Source organism: Choloepus didactylus, chromosome 20 (assembly GCF_015220235.1).
Source record: "Choloepus didactylus isolate mChoDid1 chromosome 20, mChoDid1.pri, whole genome shotgun sequence".
Taxonomy (NCBI): domain Eukaryota; kingdom Metazoa; phylum Chordata; class Mammalia; order Pilosa; family Megalonychidae; genus Choloepus; species Choloepus didactylus.
Window position 1 is genome coordinate 59,726,829 of NC_051326.1, and position 23,251 is coordinate 59,750,079.

At 48.6% G+C, this 23,251-nt stretch overlaps 1 long non-coding RNA gene across 1 annotated transcript; it reads left to right on the top strand.

The window, feature by feature from the left end:
• The first annotated feature begins 3,242 nt into the window (after positions 1-3,242).
• On the top strand, positions 3,243-22,862 carry LOC119516277. Its single transcript, XR_005213267.1, has 3 exons — positions 3,243-3,327; positions 6,134-6,237; positions 22,848-22,862. It is a non-coding gene; the product is annotated as an uncharacterized LOC119516277 (long non-coding RNA).
• The last annotated feature ends 389 nt before the right edge of the window (positions 22,863-23,251 follow it).

The window sequence follows — 23,251 nt, forward strand, 5'->3', positions numbered from 1 at the left end:
ACGTCAAGCTTCCAGCTGCATTAACCTCTAACAAGAGGGTCGGCCTGTCCTTTGAATCTTTGAGGCCAGGCATTGACGCCTCCTCTCTAGCTATGAAAGTGCTAGATGGACGTTCTCTTCCAATAGAAGGTTGTTTAAGCGACATTGAAAAACTGTTGTTTGGTGCAGCCACCTTCATCGATTATCTGAGATAGATCTTCTAGAAAACTTATTGCAGCTTCTCCGTCAGCACTTGCTTCTTCACCTTGCACTTTCATGTTATGGAGACATCTCCTTTTGATAAACCTCATGAGCCAACCTCTGCTAGCTCCAGACTTTTCTTCTGCAGCTTCCTCCCCTCTCTCAGCCTTCATGGAATTGAAGAGAGTTAGGACCTTGCTCTGGATTAGGCTTTGGCTTAAGGGAATGTTGTGGCTGGTTTGATCTTCTATCCAGACCACTCAGACTTTCTCTGTATCAGCAATAAGGCTGTTTGGCTTCTTTATCAATCATTCGCATGTTCACTGGAGTAACACTTTTAATTTCCTTCAAGAACTTCTCCTTTGTTCTTGAACTTGGCTAACTGTTTGGCACAAGAGGCCTCGTTTTTGGCCTGTCTTGGCTTTCAACATGCCTTCCCCACTAGGTATAATCATTTCTAGTTTTCGATTTAAAGGGAGAGGCATGCAATTCTTCCTTCATTTGAACACTTAGAGCCACTGTAGGGTTATTAACTGGCCTAATTTCAATGTTATTGTGTCTCACAGAATAGGGAGGCCCAAAGAAAGGGTGAGAGATGGGGAATGGCCAGTTGGTGGGGCAGTCAAAACATACACAACATTTATCGATTAAGTTTGCTTTCATATGTGGGTATAGTTCACGGCCACCCCAAACAATTACAATAGAAACATCGAAGATCACTGATCACCAATCATCATAACAGATATAATACTAATGGACAAGTTTGAATTAGTGTGAGAATTACCAAAATGTGACACAGATACACAAAATGAACATATGCTGTTGGAAAATGGCAACAATAGACTTGCTTGATGCAAGCAAAAAATTTGTAAAATTTGTAAAAAAGCAAAAACAAAAGCAAAAACACAAGATCTACAAAGTACAATAAAATGAAGTGCAATATAAAAAGGTGCGCCTGTAATAAAAAAAAATAAATAACCCAGTTTAAAAATGGGTAAAGGATCTAAATAGCTCTTTCACCAAAGAAGATACACAAATGGCTGAGATGCATCTGAATAGATACTCAACATCATTAATCATTAGGGAAATGCAAAGTAAGACCACAATGAAATACCCATACACACCTGCTAGAATGGCTAGAATCAAAAAGACTGACAACTCCAAGTGTTGACAAGGAGGTAGAGAAACTGAACCCTTGTGCATTACTGGTGGGAATGAAAATGGTACAGCTACCTTGCAGAACAGTTTGGCAGTTTCTTAAAATGTTTACCACCCAACCTAGGAATTCCCTTCTTAAATATCTACCCAAGACAAATGAAAAGATATGTCTAAGCAAAAAGTTGTATGCAAATTTTCATACATCATTACTCAAACAGCCAAGAAATGGAAAAAAATCCAAATGTCTATCAACTGATGAATGCATAAACAAAATGTGTGTGTGCATGCATTGGAATAATATTCAACAATTAAAAAGAACAAACTACTGGTCCATGCTGCAACATGGAAGGATCACAAAAATGTTCAGGTAAATGAAAGAAGCCAGGCAGAGAAGACTTTATAGTGTAATCCTATTTACATGAAATGTCGAGAAAAGGCCAATCTGTAGAGACAGTAAGCAGAGCAGTGGTGGGACTAGGGCTGGGGTTGGAAATGGGGATTAATCACAAGTGGGTACAAGGGATCTTTTTTCTTTTTTGCCTTTTTTTTAAATGCAATTTTATTGATATATACTCACACACCATATAATCCATCCAAAGTGTACAATTAATGGCTCACAGCATCATCATATAGTTGTGCATTCATCGCCATGGTCAATTTTAGAACATTGTCATTACTGCAAAAGTTAAAAAAATAAAAATAAAAAAATCCCATACGTCTTATCTCCCCCATTATATATATATATATATATATATATATATATATATATATATATATATTTGTTATTTTATTACTCATTCGTTCATACACTGGATAAAGGGAGAGCCAGTCACAAGGTTTTCACTATCACACGGTCACCCAATAAAAGCTATATAGTTATAAAAGTATCATCAAGAATCAAGTCTATGGGATTACTGTTTAACAGATTCCTTCAAATACTCTAATACACTAGAAACTAAAAAGGAATATCTGTATAACGCATTAAAATAACCTCCAGATTGACCTCTTTACTATATTTGAGATCTTTTGGCCGTTGAAACTTTATTTTGCTACATTTCTTTTCCCCCTTTTGATCAAGAAGACTCTCAATCTCATGATGCCAGGGCCAGGCTCATCCCTGGGAGTCCTGTCCCTCATTGCCAGGGGGACTTACACCCCTGGGAGTCATGTCCCATGTCACGAGGCGGGTAGTGAGTTTATTTGCAGAGTTGGCTTAGAGAGAGAGGTCACATCTGAGCAACAAAAGAGGTTCTCTGGGGGTAACTCTTAGGCATAGTGATAAGCAGGCTTAGCTTCACCTTTGCAGGAGTAAGTTTCATTAGGGAAAGCCCTAAGATCAAGAGCCTGACTTAGTAAACTAGGATTGCCTAATGCTTGTGAGACTGTCAGGAATTCGCCAGGTGAGGAAGTTTAATATGTCCACATTTTTCAGGGGAATTTTTGAGGGTGATGGAAATATTCTAAAACTGGATTGTGGTGATGGTTGCACAACTAAATTTACTAAAAGTCATTGATTGTATCCTTAAAATAGGTGAACTTTACTGCATGTAAATTAGACTTCAATAAAGCTGTTAAAAAGGTATACCAGAAATACATACGTGAAAGAAGAATGGAAAAAAATGTGCCAAAATGAAAGCTTTTGTCATCTCTGTGTAATGAGGTTATGCATGATTTATATTTCCTCTTTTATTCTTTTCTATATTTTCTGAATGATCTACGATCAGAAAAACAATGTGAGCATGCGTCTGTGTGTGTGTGTGTGTGTGTGTGTGTGTGTAGCAGGATGCAGGTGAGGCAAAACTTGTTTGTTTGTTTGCTTTGATGAGTGACGCTGTCGTGATGTTGCCAGATGCTTCTCCAACAGGAAAAGCAAAGCACATCCTCTTTGTTCCGGGCAGGGGCCGCGGAGGTGGCCTCCATGTGATGCACACGGACGAGGAACAGGCATCCACCGTTTTGACAAAGTCTGTCCTGGAAATAACCCCCAAGGTACAGAGTTCACAAGTCACAGCTGGGTTGGGGACTGGGGGCCGAGCAGACTTGTAAACAGTAGGAGAATCCTCCCGAAGAGCGAGAAGGACACCTGGACTCCTTCCTTCCTTCCGGTGTTTTTATTGACTATAACGTACATCAGAAAAGTGCACAAATCATACACGAACAACTCGATGAATTTTCACAAGGTGAAACTAGCACCCAGATCAAGAAATGGAATATTGCCAGCCCCCAGAACCCCCTTGCCCCTTCCCAGTCACTCTCCCACATGGGCATCCTCTACTCTGTCTTCTTACACTGTAGACCCCTTGTTACTGGTTTTCAACTTTATATAGAAATCTATAGGTGCATGCAGTAGGCAGAATGTTCTCTCGTGTCTGCTCCTTTCACTCCACATTACGTGGTGAGACCCACACTTGCTGTTATGAGCGTCACTCATTTGTTCATCCTATTTGCTGTACACTGCTCTGTTATGCCAATACACTGCAATTTATTTATTTATTCTATTGTTGATAGGCACTTGGATTATTTACAGTTTTGATGCCTGTGAATATTCTCTCACATGGTGTCTGTGCACATATGTGCACATTTTTGTTGGGTATGTACCTGGGTATGGGATTCCTGGGTCAGAGGGTCAGCATATATTTAGCTTTATTTGCTAAAATAAAATTTAAAACTGCTGAACAGTTTCCCAAGACAATTGTACAAATTTCCACCTTCAATCACTAGTTATGACAGTTTCAGTTGTTCTGCAATCTTGCCAACACTAAGTATTGTCTTTTTTGTTTTAGCTACTGTGCTACCTCATGGTAGTTTTATTTGCTTTTCAGTGATGGCTGATGAAGTCAAGCCCATTTTCATTTGCTTACTGACCATCTGGATAGATTCTTTTATGAAAGTCCTGTTCAAATCTTTTGCCTATTTTTTGATTGACTTGTCTGCCTTGCTATTGGTTTGCAGGAATTTCTTACAGATTCTGAATACAAGTCTTTTGTCAGAAATATGTGTCACGAATATCTTCTACTTTGCAGCTGGCCTTTTTACTTTCTCTCAATGGCACCATTTGATGAATGGGAGTTTTTAATTTTAATAAAATCCAACTTACCATTTCTTTCCCCTTACAACTCATGCTTTTTGTTGTCTATTTAAGAAATATTTGCTATTTTTATTTATATTAAATAAATATTTTTATTTATCAAGGTCATAAAGATGTTCTCCTATATTTCTTCAAAAGCTTCATGGCTTTCACATCTAACCAATTTCACATTTAGATGTCCAGTCCATCCGGAGGTGAATTTTTTTTAACGTCTGGTGACCTGTGTGGCTGTGGCTTGCAGAGGTGCAGGGAGCGTGGCTCAGCTACACGTGGTGCTGAAACTAGAATGCACTCTTAACCCAGCCACTGCCCAGTGGGAACGAGGGCTGTGCAGGTGGGCAAAGGGCTGGGACCTGGGGATCCCAGGTGAGCTTTGGTCCAGAGCACCGTTGGTCTAGCATCTTGCTGAGGGACAGGCTCATCTTCCCAGGGGCCATTGTCCCAGTGTCAACAGGGAGTGGAGGGGACAACAGTAGACAGATGCCCTCCTCTCCAGCGCCCTGGGGAACCACTGCCAGGCTGGCCAGGGAGCCACCACAACCGTAGCTGGGGAAGGCATTGGACTGCATGAGACTTCCCTTGTTTGGCAAGGCTCCTGCAAGGCTGGAATAAAGCACCAATGAGGGAAATGGGGTCAACCTCTCTACTTCCCTACAACTGGAGGCACAGGGCCTGGACCTTTGGGAATGAGTCCCTGAGGTTCTTGGGCAATTGGATATAGGTAAGGTCAGTTGACTCACTTGAATAATAAATAGAGGTGTGGCTGGAGAAGTAGGTCATACCGGTAGCAGATATAAATAAATGAATTACTCCTCCATCCATCAAAATCGTTCCTTTCTGCGTGGCTCATCTGGAACTTCCTGAGGAAGAGGTAATCTTCCCTTTCCACCCTGCCAAGTGAACAACTGCTTTGAAAAATACTCTTCTGGGTGAGTTTCTACCAGCCAGTGTAGGTCAGAGAAGAGGAACTGTTGGGAGACCTCCCCCAAAAGTTCTCCACATCAGGGTTGAATAAAAGATCGCCTTCCAGAACTTTCCGCATGGTCTCAGATGGTTAAGTTGAAACATAGTCTGCCAAAGGAGTAATGGATAAATGGAAACCTCCCTTTGCACTGAAAAAGGCCTCTTCCAAGAGCTATGCATAATGTCCTTCCTCACCTCAACTCTTTCAATCCACTAAAAGGGGAAAAAATACCCCCATCACAGTCACTGCAGGCACTGTGAGAGCAGCCGTTCAACAAGTGGGAGGGCCCCTCTCCATTTCCTCCCGCCTCTTTCATGTGACAACCACCCCCTTCCTTCCGGTGTTTTTATTGACTATAACGTACATCAGAAAAGTGCACAAATACACGAACAACTCGATGAATTTTCACAAGGTGAAACTAGCACCCAGATCAAGAAATGGAATATTGCCAGCCCCCAGAACCCCCTTGCCCCTTCCCAGTCACTCTCCCACATGGGTATCCTCTACTCTGTCTTCTTACACTGTAGACCCCTTGTTACTGGTTTTCAACTTTATATATAAATCTATAGGTGCATGCAGTAGGCAGAATGTTCTCTCGTGTCTGCTCCTTTCACTCCACATTACGTGGTGAGACTCACACTTGCTGTTATGAGCGTCACTCATTTGTTCATCCTATTTGCTGTACACTGCTCTGTTATGCAAATACACTGCAATTTATTTATTGCCGTCTCTGTGTTGTGAAGGCAACCACAGGGCAGGAGGAGATCTTCCATCCTGGTGGCGAGAGGGAAGTCCTTAGAGCAGATTTGCCTGGGAAGACGCCTGCTTCTGCCATTTCCTACTAACTGTGAGTCTCTGGGAAAATTCTTACTCCTTCTTAGCCTCAGTTTTCTCATCTGTGAAATGGGGACCTTGCCTTCCTCATAGACTTGTTACGGGGATTCATCAGTGTCATTCATCTCAAGAGTCCCAGCGTCTTTTTGGAACACAATAGGCACTCGATGACACCGAGTCTTATCATTTCATCCTAAACTGTCATCTCCACCGGGTGCGGTGCAGAGCCCACCAATTGCAACAGTGCAGTGATGGAGCATGGGGCTCTGGCTCAGCCTTCTTTGGAAATTAACAGCGCCGTGAAGCGCCATTGTGAAATGTAGAAATGACAATGTGGAAGAAAGGAAGACAAAGGCCGGACTCTGAATCAGCTGGTAGGTGTCTGTGTTCCGGAGACTGCACAGAAGGGTGAGCCCAGTGACTCACCGTGGTGATCCTTTTACTTTTCCTAGTGACCAATCTGAAGTTTCCCATTACGTAGCAATGACTCACCGTTTGCTGTCACGGTTATGTAACCGAGGTTGTTTTGATCTGTTATGGTGTCTCTATCTGTATTTCTATGTCACCCTGGGAAGATTTGGGGAACCTCCTTTTCCACACACCCTGATATATGCTGTAATACGCAGTTGTTGAAACACCATCCCTGAGAACAAAATAACTTGCCTCCTTGTTCTCTAAGAAGCGAGTGGCTGGATGGTGGAATGAGCATGAGACATGGAGCCAGGAGACGCTGACCCAGGCCTGGCCTTGCCATAGACTCTTCCTGTCTTCTCCGCCTTGCCCTCTCAAGCTTCAGTTTCCCCATCTTAAAATGTTAGGCTACATCAAACCAAAGTTTTGACACTCAATAAATTTACAGTATTAAACTTTTCTCAATGAGTCTTTTGTTAGACAAGAGCTCCCAGTGTTTTTCACATCATGGCGATACAAAGGTAGACATGGAGACTGGGCAGGGCAGGGGCAGCAGGGAATGATGGGTTTATGCTCAGCTTCTTAAAAATAACATGCTCTAGCCTTGGAGGAAGTGAGTACCCATTGTTTCCTCCATCCATCTTGTGCTGTAAAAAATAAATACAAGGAGGGTCAAAATGTACTGGCACCTCTGCTGTCATTCTGATTGTGGCTCCCAGCACATCAAGGTCAAACCAGAAGGAATGGGCTCCACAGAGGCAATTATTGCACCTTCATTTTCTTTTATCATCTCCTAACCATAGCTCCATGCCCCAGGTTTGGCTGGCTAAGCTCAGCCCCTTGGACATATCATTGGGTCACCCAGCTACCAAGGGACATGGCTGAGAGTGGGCTCTCAGACCATCGTTTAACCTTTTATTTTTTTTCTCATTGACACTTTTTGAGCTTCTTAAATTCATGGATTGGCATCTTTCATCATTGCTGAAAAATTCTAAGACCTTATCTCTTCGAATAACACCTTTGCCCCCTTCTCTCTTGAATGTCCTTCTGGAATACCAATTAAATTCATTTAGACATTCTCATTTTATCCTTCCTGTCCCTGAACCTCTTTTGAATGATTCTTATCTTTTTGTTTCTCTCAGCTGTCATTTGGATAATTTCTTCTGATCCATCTTCCAGTTCACTGATTCTCTCTTCATCTAGATCTAATCTTATATTAAACCCATCTATTGGATTTTAAATTTGTTATTGTATTTTTCACATCTATAAGATGTAGTTTACTCTTTTTTAAAGTTTTCTAGGTCACTTTTTTATAGTTCCATGTGTCCTGCATATCTTTTTAAGCTTGTATTTTATGGTTACAACTTCTCAGAATGAGCTCTTCCCCTATCTCCTGAGTGCCAGGAAACCCTTCTCCAAGGTGGGAGAAGGGAAGATTTACTTCTGGTGCACAGTTTTCATAAATGTGTAGCCCTTTAGAGTTCTCTCATAATGGGCTGAATTAGATTTCCCACTTTACATGGGTCCTGGGCTTTAATTCTGATAGGTTTATTTTCTTCTTCAAAGCACAATGTAAGTCTACTGGTAGTGGAAAATTATGGAAAATTACAAAAGGAGAGAACGCTCCTTGACATGAAAGCACATGACACTCTTTCTGCTACATCAGATATGGTACTTGCTCTACATGAACACTCCAAAACTATAAAAACTACAAACCCAACTTTATAGAATTTTAAGAGTTGGAGTCACACAACATGAATCAGTTAGAAATGCTTTCAGCTGTAAGTAATAGAAATCTGACACATAGGGGCTTTTTTTTCTTACATAACAGGAAGCCTAAAGGTAGATAGTTGGTGGTATTGGGTCATCCGCTCAGTGATGCATTTGGGGAGCCAGGTTCTACTTCTTTCCCCTCTGGCATGTTGATGTTATCTTCCTGCTTATTGCCTCACAGTCATGGACATTGTGTTCAGGTTTAAGGCAGGAATAAAAGGGAAGAGAAAGTACCAGCCTCATCTGTCTTTCTTATCAGGAAGGCCAAAGCTTTCCCAGAAGCTTTGAGACACTTTTCCATGTGTCTCATTCGCAGAACATAGTCCCATGACTCAACCTAGTTATGAGGAACCTTAAGAAACCAAGGATCTGGCAAAGTGGAATGAGATTGTCATGATCAGCTTAGACCAATCTCGATTCACTCCTTGAACTGAGCACATTCCCACTCTGAATAAAACCAGGGTTCTGTTAGAAAGGAAGAAGATGAGACTGTCTGCAGGAGGCAACCCTGAGCTTGTCCCAGTAGGGGCTGGCTATGTCTATAGCCCACTTGTCAGCAAAGCAGCACAAAGTCAAACCACTTAGCCGAGAGCCAGTCTAGTGGGAGAATCTCCAAAAAGGGGATTTCCATGCTGAAGGACAGTTTTCCTGACAAGCAAACACACCCACAAAATACCTACGAAAGAAGACATCCCTTGAGAAAGGTTCTGCTTGGGCGTTAATGAAGGCGGGTGTGATGGTGAGGTTCATGTGTCAACTTGGCCAGGTGATGGTGTCCAGGTGTCTGGCCTGTTACTTCAAGGACATTTGTGGCTGGTTAATAAACCAGAAGGCTGGTTTATTAAATCATCAGTCAATTGGCTGCAGCTGTGACTGATGATGTCAATGAAGGGCATGTCTTCCACAATGAGAGAAATCAATCAGCTGGATTTAATCCAATCAGTTGAAGACTTTTAAGTGAGGCAGTTAGAGGACCTTCACTTCTTCAGCTAACCAGCGAAGCATTTCCTGAAGAGCTCATCAAAGTTGCCAGTTTGTTTCCTGAGGAGTTCATTGAATATCTTCATTGGAGTTGCCAGTTTGCTGCCTGCCCTACGAAATTTAGACTCGTGCATACCCACAGTTGCGTGAGACACTTTTATAAAATCTTGTATTTATAGATATCTCTTGTTGATTTTGTTTCCCTAGAGAACCCTAACTAATACAGCGGGGAAGTCTGCAAGTTATTGTTGAGTTAGAGAGAACATGTAGTTCCCAGGCCAGATCTCTGGGTGATGAAACTCATCAGGGTTTGCTTTATCAGTGCCACAAAGAGGTGTAGACAGTAATCCTGGACTCCGAGAAGCTTCCTCCCTAATCAAGATCCCTGTGGCAAGTCACACCCTCAGCATTTTCTGTATTTGCATAAGCATCAGATAGGGCAAGTCTCCACAAGGGCCATATTTTGAGGGTGGAGACTGATGGGCATTGAAGGTTGTCTTACCCTTCTGGGTAGATAAACTCTGTCTTGTACAAGAGGATAGCTGGGCCCACCCTCTGAGTCCTAGATCTGGAGTCCACTGGGCAAATGCACAACTCATGCCCCACTGTTTCCATATTCCCAACATGAGCCAAAAGACCACCGGCCTTAAGTTCTAGGGGGCTGGTGAATGACAAACAGGCTGGGTGGGTGGTGAGGGGTGGGGAATGAATGGAAATGCATCTCTGCCTGGATATTTTAGGGAGGAGAGAACAGGCTTTTTCCATGCCACCTGTAATAGATTGTTTCCCTTATGCACCACACACAGCCCAGACTCAGGGCCTTTGCACAAGCTACTCCTTCTGCCTAAAATATCACCATCACCACCATCTGCCACAACCTGATGTAGATGCTTCAACATGGTCTTGAGATCTCAGTTTCAACATCATTTCCTTACAGAATCTTCTGACTACGTGAGTGCTCCTGTCGTTTGCACGCAGAGCACCCCACAATTGTCCTTCATAGCACTCTTCACCCTCAGTATATTTATTTACTATCAAGTTCTGCTGTCAGGTGGGAGCCTGCTTGAGGGCAGGAACTAAGTCTGTTTTATCTACTGATGCATTTCATTTTATCTACTGGTAACTGCATAGTAAGCTCTGAACATACATTTGTTGGATGAACAAGGGAACGAAAAATTAAAACCCCTTAATGAAAGAGTAGTTAATCACATGTTAAAATGCTCACGATACAATGGTTAAGTGAAACAAACAAACAAATAAATGAAAAGTTGAGGGGGTGCAACATTATATATACAACACAATGCAACTTTAGAGAAAATACCCAAAGGAAAATACTGGAAGGAAAATGGAAAGAAAAACAACAAAATGTTAACCATTGTTATTTCTGAATTGTGTGACTGAAGTGATTTTAATAATTTTAAATATTTTTCTGTAATTTCCGAATTCTCTGTAATGAGCTTGTTTGCCTTGATGATAAAGGAAAATGTAAGCTCTTCAACGGACAGAAGTAGGACAATGGCAGAGAGAATGCAAGGCGACTTGAGGAAATTTGGGAAGCATTTACTTATGGTCATTGTTGCTCTGGAAAGGAGGAAGTGTGTGCTCAGTGAGAATGTAGGAGGAGAGGCTGGGAGCCCAGGCGGAGAGTTTCGGAGCAGGGCAGGGAAAGCTTGCAAGGTGACGGGCTGTGACCACCCCATGGTCCCCACAGCACCGAGATTCTATCTAACAGGACCCGGTCAGTCTCTGGACCTCCATGATGTGCACGTCTCCTAGGCACTTATAGAGATGTTTCCTGCACCCAGAGCAGGTGCGTTTCATTCAGGGCCGTCTGTCTGTTGGTGGGAAGGGTCAGCACAGGTGAGATTTTGGTGTTTCTCCTGCATTCACGCCATCGTGGGATGCCTCCACAGATGGTCATTGCTGAGGCATTATGGACGACTTCCTCCCCAGTTTTCTCTTGATTCAGTCATTCACCTCATTCATTCACTCACTCATTGATCAAACTCTTACAATGCAATGGAGGAAACTTTGCCATCTTGGATTGTGAGCCCCTTGGGGCAGGGGCTTTGTCTTACCCCCACTGCCTACCTCAGGGCTTGGGGCACACGAGGAGGAACTCCCCTGAGCGGAGGAGCAGAGAGAGGCAATCTCCGCTGGCCTAAGAACCAGCCTGCACTCCAGTGTGGTGGGTGAGGCGAGCCCAGGGAGGAGCCAGACGATGAGGTGCCCTGAACGCCAAGCCAAGGACTGGTGTGTGGACGCCAATGGAGCCCTTGCCTCTGGAAAGATCTCTCTGGGAGCCAAGAGGAGGAAGGACTGGAGTCAGGGAGATTGGGGAGCAGGAGACCAATTGGGAGTGCAGGGTGGTTTCTGAGGCTACGGCAGCCTGCTGGGTTGTTTGGGCAGGTTCTGTCTCCTGGCGAGCTTTTGAGCCCCAGCATCACACGATGCCTGGACCAGAATGGGGGCTCGGTGGCCATTGGCTGAACTGGAATTGGGGCGCACAACACCCTCCCCAGGCCTCTTCCAAGGAGAGCCACGAGGGCTGGGCCCCGGCTGTGGGCTGTGACTTGTGACTCTCCTGTACTCTGCTTCCTGCTAAAAGGACACACCTTGGCAGCGCTCTGGGGGAGGGAGGATTAGGAGTCTGATGGGTTGGGTATTGTGAGGGGGGAGACAGGAGGCAAGGATGAGCCCAGGTTCCCGGCTCAGGGGATGGTGACACCCCCCGCAGAGCGAGGATGCTGACAAGAAGGACCTGGCTTCGGAGGCAAGTTAGCGAGCCGGGTCCTGGCTGGTGAGCTTGTGATGCGTCTGCGTGTCCGCATGGAGCGTCCTGCTGACGGATGGACGTGCACCCACATGGCGCTCCAACGAAAGTCTGGGCCTGGAGGTTTGGGGATCGTCAGCAGGTAAGGGCTCCAGAGCTTAAACCAGGGCAGAGAGACGGGGCTGAAGACAGAGCCCTGGAGGCTGAAATGTTGGAGGCTGGAGGAGGGTAATTCGGCCACAGAAGAGAAACCAGCAATGTCCAGAGAAGTAGGAGAACGGGGACCAGTGGCATCACACGGGAGCGGGGAGAGGTGGCGAAATCGAGAACACTGCCCTGTGTTCTTGGGGATGAGTTTCATCTCCTCGGACCAGCTCTGTGATCCTGGGCCAGTGACTCCACCTCTCTGTTTCCCAAGTTCCCTCATCTAAAAAGAGGATAATGCCGACCTCAAAGGTGAGGGTCTGTGAGGAGACCCTGCGAGGCAATGCGTAGGGCATCCGTGGGCACAGGGCTGGCGATTTGAGCGCCCCACACTCTGAGCCACTGACGCTGGGGTGGGGAGCCTGCAGACCATGTTTCCTCCATCCCGTCCATCCCTGTGGCTGCTCCTGGTGGCTTCTACTAATGGAAGGCCCTGGGGAGACTGGCGGTGGAACCCGGGAGGGACTTCCGGCCTGTTCTCCCTCCAGCAGCAGCAGGCCATTGGCTTTCAGCAATGGAAGGACCCCCAGGTCCTCCCACAGGCCCCCCAGGCTCCCAGACTCTGATGCCTGCACCTCTTCCCGTCAGCTCCCTAAACCCTCAGGTGGTGGCTGCCCCTCTTGGTCATTGCTCTCCGACCCCTCTGTGGTCACTCCCAAATTATTTAAGCATTCTCTGAAAGGCCCAGTTTCGGCTTTCCTGACCGGCCCCGACATGCCGTTGGGAGGAGACCCCGGGGGCACAGGCTCCCTCGGGGCGGGAGTTGGGGTGAGGGGGGCAGAAGCGGCTCAGGCTTGGGTGCAGGTGAGGACCACAGAAGTAGGGGGGGGTCCTTCGAGAATTTCAGAAGAGAAGAGAAAGCAGGAGATCAGGTGGAAGGGGTAGGGTGGGGTAGGGTCAAGGGAGATTTTATTTCGGGGGCGGATTCAGTCTCATATTTATGTTTGGGGAGGGAGGACCTTGAGCAGGTTTATAGGCCTGGGAGATGGAGCGAGCAGGAAGGAGAGCGGATGGAGGCACGCTCATGGTGGGGGTAGACGGGTGGGGGTGAGGGGAACGGGTGGGGGGCAGGCGGCCCTGAGCCGGAGGGGAGGGCGGAATGGAAGAGAGGCGGCTGGAGGGGGGGAGAGCGTGGCTAACAGCCTCCTTTTCCTTGGAGAAGCAGGAGGAGGGCGTCTCCCAAAACTGAGATGGAAGGAGAGTTTTGGGGCACTGAGCTCCTGGAGGGGAAAGAGGGAGGGGGCACCTGGGGGGCCCAGGCTCGCCCACACATTCCACTCCTGAGAATGGGGGGCAGGAGGGATGGATCGTGGGATCATTCAGGGTAGGTGCTTTTTCTGGGCAGTGGGGGCAGAGGATGGGAGGACAGTGGGGTTCCGGCTGGGAAGACAAAACCCAATAGGAGAGGGCTGGGAGACTGGGGGAGAACAGGGGAGTCGAGGGATGGGGGGGGCTGTTTGAGATCAGGATTAGGAGCTGTGGGAGCTCAGACAGGACAGAGAGGCCAGGAGCGGAGGCTGGGATCAGAGGGCACTTGGAGGAGCCCAGGGATGGGGTGCCTCTTGGACATGGGGGCTCCTGACTCTCAGATGGGCCGTCCACCTGGGCACTGACGATCTCCAGGCTTGTGGCAGGGCAGGGGTAGAGGAGGACTGTGAGCAGCTGTCCAGGCAGGGACGTGAGTGGGTGGTCAGGAGACAGCAGGGAGGGGAGAGACGGGGGAGTTTGGTCAAATGGTGGGAGCTTCAAAGACATGGTACTTCACCGGAAGACGCATTCACAATCCAGCCACTGCTGACCGCCTCCCTGCCTCTGGGCAATGGCCCCTACACGGCGGCCAGCCTGACCTGCTAAAACACATCTGCTCATGACCCTTCTCTGCTCTGAACCCTGCAGTGGCTTCCACTTCCCTCCTGTAAGGCCAGCATCATGGGGCCCCACCAGGCCCTCTACAGGGGCCCCTCATTACCTCTCAACTCCCTCTCTCCCACTCTCCCCTCACGCACAGGGATCCAGCCACACTGGGCTCCTGGCCACCCTTGAACCCAGCACACCCTGCCCCAGGGCCTTTGCACCAGCCATGCCCTCCTCCTGGAACACTCTCCCTCTGATACCCACTTGGCTCCCTCCCTCTCCTCTCTCACATCGCTGCTCACTGCTCAGCTCGGGGCCTGCTCCCTGCCCCCCTCTCGCAGGCATCCGGTGCTCTCCCACCCTGCTCTGCCCACTCTTTCCTCCATAGCATTGCCACCTGCTGGCACACTGCGTGTCCGCCTCTCCATCCTTGCGCTGTCTGTCTGCCCCTCCAGGATGACATCCACCAGTGCAGGCGTCTTTACTCTTATTAACTGGTGTGTCCCAAGCACCTGGAACAGTGCCTGGCACATCCTGGAGGCCCCACAGAGTCCAACCTGGTCCTGGGCAGAGCACAGGGATGGAGAGGCAGCTGCAGACACCAGGCCAGCAGGGGCCAAAGCCAAAGACACCAAGTTGGAAGTGACCGATTTGCCCCCCACAGACATAGATAAGGACCCCCTCGCGGTCACCTTGTCCCACACGGCCACAGCTAGCTTCTCGGAGGCAGGTTTCTGAGCTCAGGTATGCCCATGGGGTGTGCAGCCCGTCTCTCCCTGGCTGTGGGGCAGGCATCAGGCCAACTTGGGTTTGGGTGCCCGCCCCCCACAGTCTGGCTCCGTGGTCCTAAGAGTCACTTCGTCTCTGTGTCTGTTTTCCTGTTGCTGCTGTAAGGAATTATCACAAATGCAGGGGCTTAAAACAACCAAACTTCTCCTCTTTTGGTTCTAGAAGCCGGAAGTCTCGCTGGCTAATGGCTAAAAGGCAGCAGGGCTGGGTCCCTCTGGAGGCTCCAGAGAATCCGCTCCTTGCCCCTTTCTGCTTCCGAGGCTGCCCCTGGTGTCCTCCCCACCTTCTCCTCCGTGTCAGGTCTCCCTCTGCCTCCTCCTGTAGACCCTTGTGGGTGCAACGGCCCGCCCCCAGCCCCTTCACTCAATCCCACCCGTAAGGCAATATTCACGGTTCCAGGGATGAGGTCGGGACATCTTCGGGAGCCATTACTCAGCCAACCACAACCTCACATCTGTAAAACGGGGGATGTGATTTTCCCAGGGACATGGGGAGGCTCCGGTGGGATCGCAAATAGAAAATAGTGGACAAGCGGTCGGCCCGCCCCTGCCCGGTGAGGACCCGCAGCGGCTGGAGCCTCAGCAGCCCCAGGTGTAGACGGCAGGGGGCGAGGGTTCCAGGTGGAGGGGACGGCTGGGGGGTGGGCACTGGGACAGAGCGTGCCTGGGTTCAAGGGAAGCTGCACCCAGCGGCTCTGTCTACCCAGCTGGGTGCAGCAGCACTGGAGCCACTGCCCGTCCCACGCGTGTCTCGTCGGCCACGGCAATTCAACAGGCGTCCCTGAGTGCCTGCCACATGCCCAGCAGCAGAGGGTAAAGAGACACGGATAAGGGGTTGGGAATCTGCCTGCCGTCCTCCCGCTCCATGTCCTCCTGGACCCAGAGTTAGATGACAAATTGAGGAACGGAGAATGAGGGGTTTTAGAACCATTGGAGATTTTTAAATGAAGTGGGCCAAGAGGAAGGGACTAGAAAGGGAGAGGCTGGAGGCAGGGAGCCAATTAGGCGTCTGCAGCAATGGCCCCGGCGAGGAGGTGAGGGCCTGGGTAGAGCAATGGAGTGGGAGCTGGGGGGGATGGGCAGGTGGGACAGGCTTGGCGGGTGGGCACGGTGGGAGGAGGGAGGGGGGAGCGCAGGCTGGTGCCCTGTGGGGTTCCCACATCCGGACTTCAGATGTCCATAAAACAACAGGGCAGAACTTGGTGGCCACCAAAGTCCTTTGGGCTCCCGAGTTTCTGTGTTTGCCACTGTTTACAGAGAACCTACTACAAGGCGGGTACTGTGCAGCCTCTTTGTGCGCATCTTCACAAATAGGCTCTAGTTATTCTGTTTTCCAGAAGAAGAGCCTGAGGTCCAGAGAAGCAAAATGAGCTGCTCCAGCTAGTAAGTGTACAGAGCCAGGATCCAAACTGGGTCTGAGTGAGAGCCCGGGCTCCTGGCGTTACACCAGCCTCTACTTGTAATTGTATCTCAGAATGTGTGAGAGAGAGAGTCACAGAGAGAGAACCCCGATGGGGTGGGGGGGGGGAGTGGGGAGCAAAAAGAGGAGCAGAGAGTCAGCTCCAGCTTGGAGCTTCCCACAGTCATGGCCATACGGAAGGAGCGCTTTCTAGAAATTTGCTCAGCCCCTCTGCCAGGGCCACTTCTTTCTACCTCTCTAGGGGCTGTGAAGCCCCTGGGTCAAGGGCAGCTCTGCAGTAAAGCAGGAATGCCCCCTCCGTTGTCGGCTGGGGGTGAACACAGTAATGCAGAAGGTGGGGCCTGTGCAAGGGGAGAGCTGAGGGCCCAGAGGGGGACCCCCAGACAGGAGATGGCAGGCAAACTCCCCAAAAACCAAAAGCAAACCTCCCTGGATGGGCCTGGTCCTCGGGGGACAGTATTTTAACTTCCCTTGCAAGCGGTTGCCAGAGCTGGCAAAACATCACAAGCTGAGGCCACCAACCAGCGAGCCCTCTCAGCGCTCCAGTCACTCTGAATTCTGCTCATCACATGGCTCTGCTGTGTCGCGGGCCCACCTGTGCCAGCTTAGACCTCACCCCAATCCCAGGAGACAAACAAGTGATGTCTGCATTTTAGACAAATGACAGCTGGGACTCAGGGAAGCAGAATGACCTGCCCGGAGTCACAGGGAAGATACGTGGAGAGGGCAGGAGTCGAACCTAGGGCAGGAGTCGAACCTGGGGCAGCCCGAAGCAAAGCTGCCTGATCCATGTGGTGTCTGCAGAAGCCGCCTTGCTGCCTGTTAGTGGGGACGCTGGGGGCACGCGGGACATCCTGCATGCGGGAAGAATCAACCTGAGTTTGCATCTCTGTGTGTCCAAAGAAATAGCCTGTCCAACTTCCTGCCAGAGACAGAGAGAGAGTGAGCAATGCCCAGAGCATCCAAAATAAAAATAAGATGTGCACGGCAACTCTCCATTTAAGTATCCTTCCCATTTGATCTCATTCGAGCCTCACAGCAAGTAGTGCCGATTTTAAAGATGAGGAAACTGAGGCTTAGAAAGGTCAGGCACCTTGCCCCCTGGAAGGTCTTCCGAGTCTTTCTCCTGGCTTCCTTCAGCCACACCCCATAACCAGCGCCCACTGAGAGCCTCCTGGGTGCTGGTCGATCCCTGGACTGGGCTGTCCTGCAGCGAGCTGAGTCTCCAGAGCTCTGGCCGAAGCCAGGCTTTGGCCAGGCCACCGCCACACTGCCGTCCGCCAAGCCCAGGGGCCTGTCTTGACAAGACTCAGGGCCACGCTGTGCAGAGGCGGTTGTACAGGAGAGCCAATTGTCCTAGCAGACCTGCTAGCACCTTCCAAGGCACAGAGGCTCGGCTCAGGGGTGCTGGGCTGGCTTCCTTCTTGCGGCAGCACCTCTGGCGCCTGGTGCCCAATTTGGCCGTCAAAGCCAGTTGCAGCCCCAAGTAAAAATGCGTCTGGGTTCTAAGCCTTTGAAGATACGGGTTCCTAATGAAAACGCTGAGAGGAGCCAATTAGAGCGGCACAGACAGCAATCGCTATAATAAGGGTAATTGAGTTGGATTTATTATGGCTGACGGTGGACTTTTTTTTTTTTTCTTAAGTAGAGAAAGAAAATAATTTACTGATATTAAGGTATGCTTTCAGTTTTCCATCAACCCCTCCGGGAAACAGCTTGGCTTCTGCAACTTCATTGCAAACATGAGGGGTGGCGGAAAACCAGAAGACAAGGCCACCTTAAGTGACGTGGCTTTCTCAGGTGGGAGTGCTCCTCTTTGGAAGTGAAATCAAACGAACCAGGAGAATCTGGAAGGCAAGGGATTGGGGGCTCAGGCTCCATCACTGACAGCGTGACTTAGACAAGTTAGCCTCTCTGAGCCTTAGTTTCTCCATCTGCAGATTGGGGGTATTAATATCAACACTGCAGGTGCTGGGGAAATTAAGTTAAATTAAACTGCATTGTATTAAACTGAATTATATAAGGTATAGAACATGCCAGGCAAGTGGTATGCAATAAATGTTAATGACCTTCCCTAATTAGGGAGCTATCCATGGAAAGAGCTCAGGGCTCTAAAAGGCCTACGGTGGAATTTTTATTCAGATATGGGGATCAGACATGCGCCACCCCCCACGGTTGTCTTACTCTACCTAAAAATTTATGCTTAAAACAAGCAAATTAATAATTTTGCTTTTGGATGATGTTTATTGATGTGGTAGAAATCCACAGAATACAATGTTTTTAAGTAAAAAACAACCACAATAGAAAAAAAAAATAGGGTATAAAACAGAAGATGGTATGATCCCAATTATGACTATTTTTAAAGTTACATTTATATACTGAAAAGAACCCAGGAGAAAATAGACCACAAAATATCTACGATGATTGCTCGGGTGTGTGATCGAGTGACATTTGTCATCTTCATCATACTTTTCTCCCTTTTCCAAGTTTCTCGTCATCATGGATTATTTTTATATTCATGAAAAGCCATACAAGTTATAAACACATGTTCATTTTCAATTAGATGTTCAGCAAATAAAACTTTGTTAGGAGTGATTTCTCCATTCCCCCAAACCACCTGGTTCTCCCCTCTCCCTTCGGTGGGGTCTCTGCATTTATTCTGTTGACAGGGCAATGCCCTGTAAGAGGACGAAACAGATGGCTCTGCAGGACAGCCCGGAGACCCGGGGTAGACGGTGCCCAGAGAGGTGGCTTGGAGCTGTGTACCCCAGAAAACCAAGTTCTTAATCTTATCCATTCCAGTGGGTGTGAACCCATTGTAAGCAGAACCTTTTGATGAGGTCACTTCAGTTAAAGGGTAACCCGCCTCAATCAGGATGAATCTTAATCCTCTTACTGGGGGCCTTATAGAGAAGGCCACAGAGAGAGAAGCCACCAGGAATGATCAGAAGCTGGAAGTCAACGGAATGCAGAAGAGAAAGGAGAAGATGCCATCATGTGCGTTGCCATGTGACAGAAAAGCCTGGAACCCCAAAGATCACTGGTCAGACAGGAGGAAGCCAGCCTTCTAGCCTCTGAAACCGTGAGCCAATAAACTCCATCACATGGTGTTTGCTTTAGCAGCCAAAAAAATGATAACAGGGAGTTAGGCCGAGAACAAGGGCGCTGGGTAGAACTGGTTCTGGTCCCAGCGCCAGGCCTCAGTCTCCCCGTTTGCACAGTGGAGGGCTGGACTGTGGCTTCTGAGGGTTCCTCCTGTTGGAACGTGCTCAGATTCTCCTGGTCTGTCATTCAGGGCACAGACTCACCGGCCCCTGGGTACTCTGGGGAGTCAGTCCACGTCTTCCCTTTAATCAGAAAAACTGCTTGCTTGCCACTTTCCCCATTCATTTCTGAACTAGCCTTTCTCCTGCTAACAAGAAAATGTGTTTCCTCCCCACAGCTAACTCTCTTGGCCCCTCTGAGTGTCCTTTCATCCTTGCCTCCAGGTGATGCTCCCCAAAGTGACCTCACCTGTATCTCCCCAGGGAGGCGGGGAGCCTTGGGGCCTTCTAGGGAAGGAAGAGGAGGAGTAAGGGCAAGAAAAGTGGGGACACATCATGGAGGACCGTGATGCCAGGCTCACGCAGGGCCACCAGACTTAGACTCAACACCTCCTGGAGCAGAGGAACACCTTCAGACCCTGGGCTTAGCGGGCAGACAGTGCCTTAGTAACTGCAAGAAGACGGTGTCCCTTCTGCAGGGGACACGTGGGCAGGCCTAACAGCCGCTGGATACAGCCTCGCTCAGCTCAGCCCCCACGTGCAGGGCACGCCTGCCCCGGCCACCGAGGGAGTGGGTCTGTGCGCCATTACTTTTCCCAAGCACTGACCCTGGGCTTTAAAAAGGAATAAAATGGGCAAATCTGTGCTTTAGAAAAATGAGCAGAAGGGCTCATGTCCCAGCATAGGGCAATTGGAAGTTGGAGAAACCACCTCTAGCTTTCTGGTGTTGAATAAGTTGCTTAGCCTCTTTGATCTCCATACAATATAGAAATAATACCATCTTCTGGATGGCTTGGTGGGGAGTGCATGTGAGTGCCTGGTTAGGACAGCGTCTGGATGAGCGGGCTCTGCATAAACAGACAGACAGACACCCCCCCACCCCACCCCAGCTCTTTCTCCAGATGCATGTCTCTAAGGCTCAGCTTCTTTCTTCCTGCAGACTCCCTGACCCCACGTGTCCCTCAGGTCTAATTCCATTCTCCCCTCCCCTGTGCCCAGCCCCGGGGGCCTGCCACCAGCTCCTTCCCTCCCTCTGCCCGACCCCAGGCCCTGCGCTGCCAAGTTCTGCCTCCTTCTCAGTATAAAGCCTCCATTATGCTGCCTGGTTACCTCTGCTCATCTTTTCATCACCCCGTGCAGCCAGGAACCTTCCCGCTGGCCAACTCCCTCCCTTGCCACACCTCTTTCCCCTTTAATTTACCCAAGGTGTTCCCGCCAGCCTCGTGTTCTCCTGTAATCACCCTCGCAGGCTGGAGCCCCCAACCCTGCCCTTTCTGGCTCTGTCCTCCCCTCTCCCGGGACCCTCCCAGCAACTCGGGGCCAGCGTTGCCCAACATCCTTGGACCGATTCTGCTCTCTCTCTGGCTCCTTTCTCAAAGCACGGTTCCTTCTCCTGCTGCCCCCAGAGGCACCCCCTTCCGTTCTCCCTGGTCTCCAGCCAGTGGGCTTCCAAGCTGACCGTTACTCAGCTTCCACATCTCCTTCAAGCCTTCCCCGCTCTCCGTAACAGCCTCCGCCTCCATCAGAGGTGGATTTTCCAGGAAGCTAGCAATTTTGAACTCATAATTGTGTGTTCTGGTCCCTAACTAGGGTTCCCCTAGTTAAGCTTCAGACCCCACAAAACCCAGGTCTGCCTGTCTCCCGGGGGTGCTGGCCTTTATGGAGCATAGTTCAGAGACCTTTTCATTTGATCGATATTGCAGCTAGATATCACCACTCCCTATTACAGGCTAGACTTTGCCCAAGAACCAAAGTTCTCCATCCCAAAGCCCCATCTCACCTCCTGGTGCTCACTTCTGCCTCTCACGTCCACAGCTGCAGGGGGTGGGGAATACCCAGTCCCCACTGCACAGGAAGGTGCCAGATCAGGGGCAGAGGGGCGTCAAGAGAGCTGGTCTGCAGTGTCTGTCACAGAACACCCTGTTGGCGACTCGATATCCATAAATGCTCTTCTGCCCAGATGTAAACGGAAAAAAACAAAACACAGGATGGTCCTTGTATTAGTTAGGGTTCCCTAGGGAAACAGAATCAGTGAAAGATACCTACAAATATAAGATTTATGAAAGTGTCTCATGCAACTGTGGGTATACATGAGTCCAAATTCTGTAGGGCAGGAAGCGAACTGGCAACTCCAATGAAGATATTTAATGAACTCCTCAGGAAACGAACTGGCAACTTCGACAAACTCCTCGGGAAACACTTCGCTGGTTAGCTGAAGAAGAAGTGAAGGTCCTCTAACTGTCTCACTTAAAAGTCTTCAACTGATTGGATTAAATCCAGCTGATTGCATTCTCTCATTGTGGAAGACACGCCCTTCATTGACGTCGTCAGTCACAGCTGCAGCCAGTTGACTGATGATTTACTAAACCAGCCTTCTGGTTTATTAACCAGCCACAAATGTCCTTGCAGTAACAGTTAGGCCAGTGCTTGCTTGACCAGACACCTGGACACCATCACCTGGTCAAGCTGACACATGAACCTGACCATCACAGTCCTTAAAACCCAGTGCAACGATTCCTCATACAAATGAAAGCTCTATCCCCAAAGAGACCACAAGTGACAGCCATCTCTGGTTCATTCATTCCTTCTCCACTTTATTCACCATCTTGTCTTCACACCCTATAGCCCATGGACTAAATTACACAGCCTCATAATTCATTTTAGGACTACATTAACGTACTAATATAACATAATAGCAGAAATGGGTAGAAGGAAAAACAATAAAGAAATACATAAATTTTCACATAACAGAGTAAAGGAAGAAAATATGGGTTATGGTCATCTACATTTCTAAAGCCAATCATGAGGCTGGAGTTTTTATAAATTCCTTCCTCAGGCTTCCTTCTCTACCAGGTTCCCTCTGCCCCCAGCCAGCACCTTGGCTGGTTGGAGTTCTTTGCCTGATGATGAACCTAATTTTTGTTCCTGAGGGGTGTGAGGCCTTAGCATGCCTGCCTGCATTGGGTGTCTGCGATCTTGTATTAACTTTCACCCCTGCACGTGGCAAGACTAAGAGGCATCACCAAGGAGCCCCTGAGCTCAACACATGTTCTTTCCTGTCCCCACTGTTTAGCAGTAATCTTGATTCATTCTTGATAATCCAAGCAATCACCCCAGCTAGGAAGCACCCCCTTTCTTTTTTGTCTATTCATCCAGTGGTTTGAGGAGCCCAAAATGACCAGGGGCAGACTCAACTTCCAGTCCAATGGAACCACCATGGGACCAGCTGGTGCCAGCATCCCTCCCTTGGGGACCAGGCGCTCCAAACCAAAGTTGCAAGGACGGGAAGCAGAAATTTTGCAAGTCACAATGAGAGGTACTATTCCCAAATTGACTTTGTTGGTTCCTGAACTTCTATATCCTGGCTATGGGAGAAAGAAGTTCCAGCTTGAACAGTCTGGGAAGTAGCTGCTATCTTCTGAGTGGCTCTGTAAGTAAGGCTCTTCCACCATTCTATAGGGTCAGCTGCTTCTGGTGATGGGGTACATGAGAGCAGTGAATCCCATGAGTCAGCCCAATGTCTTTTCTATAAAATGAATTCTTTGATCAGAAGTAATATT